Genomic DNA, 1,992 nt, shown 5'->3' with positions numbered 1-1,992 from the left:
GTTGAATATGTAAATCGCATGGTAACATTTGGTGTTAACAAGCAGGGGACGGATTAAGCAGGAACGACGAGGTGTATGTGGGTATGATGTTTAAAAACAGGGAAGCTTTCAAGCTCCACATGGCTATGTACGCATTGCACCACAAGTTTCGGTTCACCCACAAGAAGTCTACACCAACTGTTATGGTGTTGGAGTGTGTTGGCAAAAGCTGTACATGGAGGGTTTATGCGGTGAAGATGAGTGGGTCGGAGTGGTACCAAGTGAGGAGGGTGAAACCTGATCATTTATGCACGGTTGACGAGAGAGGGAATTTCCAAAGACATGCCACATCAACGGTAATAGGAGACATGATGCGAGCACGGTACGCAGGACGCGGGGCGGGACCAAAACCAAATGAGGTGCGGGAGATGATGAGAGCTGACCACGATGTACCTATCTCATACTGGAAGGCAAGATATCTTGAATTGTCTATTTAAGTTATTAGATGGTATTAATGTAGATAGACATTGATTATTTAAATTTAGGCTTGGCGATCCCGACAGGTGGCAATGGATTATGCGAAGGGGAGTAACGGCGGGTCGTACAAGTTGTTACCGTCTTATCTCCAACAACTGGTGATAACAAATCCTGGAACGATTGTTAATCTAGAGACCGACATTCAAGAAGGCCAGGGGCAGCGTTTCAAATACCTTTTCGTCGCATTTGGCGCATGTGTGCAAGGATGGAAGTATATGCAAAAGGTGGTTGTAGTGGACGGGACGCATCTGAAGGGTAATTATGCAGGCTGTATGCTAACTGCGAGCGCGCAGGATGGAAATTTTCATATCTTTCCAGTGGCATTCGCCATTGTGGATGGGGAAAATGACAAATCCTGGACCTGGTTTTTTCAAAATCTGCTGAATGTAATTCCCGACGCAAACGACGTGGTCTTTGTCTCCGACCGGCACAACTCAATATACGCTGCCTTAAGCAAGGTATGAACTACAATCGATGATTATGGGGAAATTTTAGGTTGTGTGTAACTTGTTAAGTTAGACCTCTATAGTAATAAATATTGTTTACCTATAGGTGTACCCGCAAGCTAAACATGGGATCTGCGTTGTTCACTTGCAAAGGAACGTCCAAGCCATCTTCAAAAAACGGCAACTAGCATACCTGATATCCAAGGCAGCCAGAGCATATCACATCTCGGATTTTAACACACACTTTAACCAGATAGTGGAAATCGATCGTTCTTGTGCAGAATACCTCGCCGCCATAGGATTTGAGCAATGGACCCGTGCACATTTTAGTGGAGTGAGGTACAACGTCATGACCAGCAACATAGCTGAGTCATTAAACGCTATAATGGCTGAAGCTCGAGGCTTTCCAATTCTGGCTCTATTGGAACACATTCGCACCACCCTGATGGGTTGGTTTAATGAACGGCGGGAGAAGGCTACAAACGACTCTGGTGTCCTAACGAAAAGAGTTCAGGCAATCGTGGCTTCTAACTTCGAGAAAGGGACCGGGTATGTGTTAAAGCGCATCAACGATAGTGAGTTCGAAGTGATAGACAAAGCAGGGTTCACTTTCCGTGTGGATCTATGCAAGAAGAGTTGCAGTTGCTGCGAGTTTCAACTCTTATCTATCCCTTGTTCGCATGCGGTAACAGCTGCCGTAAGGTCAAATGCTAATGTTGAACAGCTGGTCGGGGAGGAATTAACGACTAAGTTTTGGCGAATGGCTTACGCGGTGAGTATTTACCCAGTGCCAGATTATCAATCGCCCAGCGAAGAAGGTGACCTCATTTCAAAACTTTGCCCTACTGCCACCCGCCACCAGGCGCCCTCCTGGACGCCCACGTAAGCAGCGTATATACTCACGTGGTGAATTCAGGGTAAGTTTATCATTTAACAAGGATTTTATAAGTGTGGACGGGAGATAAGCGTTAGCATTAAAAGTAAGTTTATAACGAATGTATTTATCCCTTAAGTTTGCAGGGGCGATTTG

The sequence above is a fragment of the Eutrema salsugineum genome, unplaced genomic scaffold (genome assembly GCF_000478725.1).
Source record: "Eutrema salsugineum unplaced genomic scaffold, Eutsalg1_0 scaffold_8, whole genome shotgun sequence".
In the NCBI taxonomy this organism is placed as follows: Eukaryota; Viridiplantae; Streptophyta; class Magnoliopsida; order Brassicales; family Brassicaceae; genus Eutrema; species Eutrema salsugineum.
The sequence above is the reverse complement of the archived record's forward strand: the minus strand, read 5'-3'. Positions refer to the sequence as shown.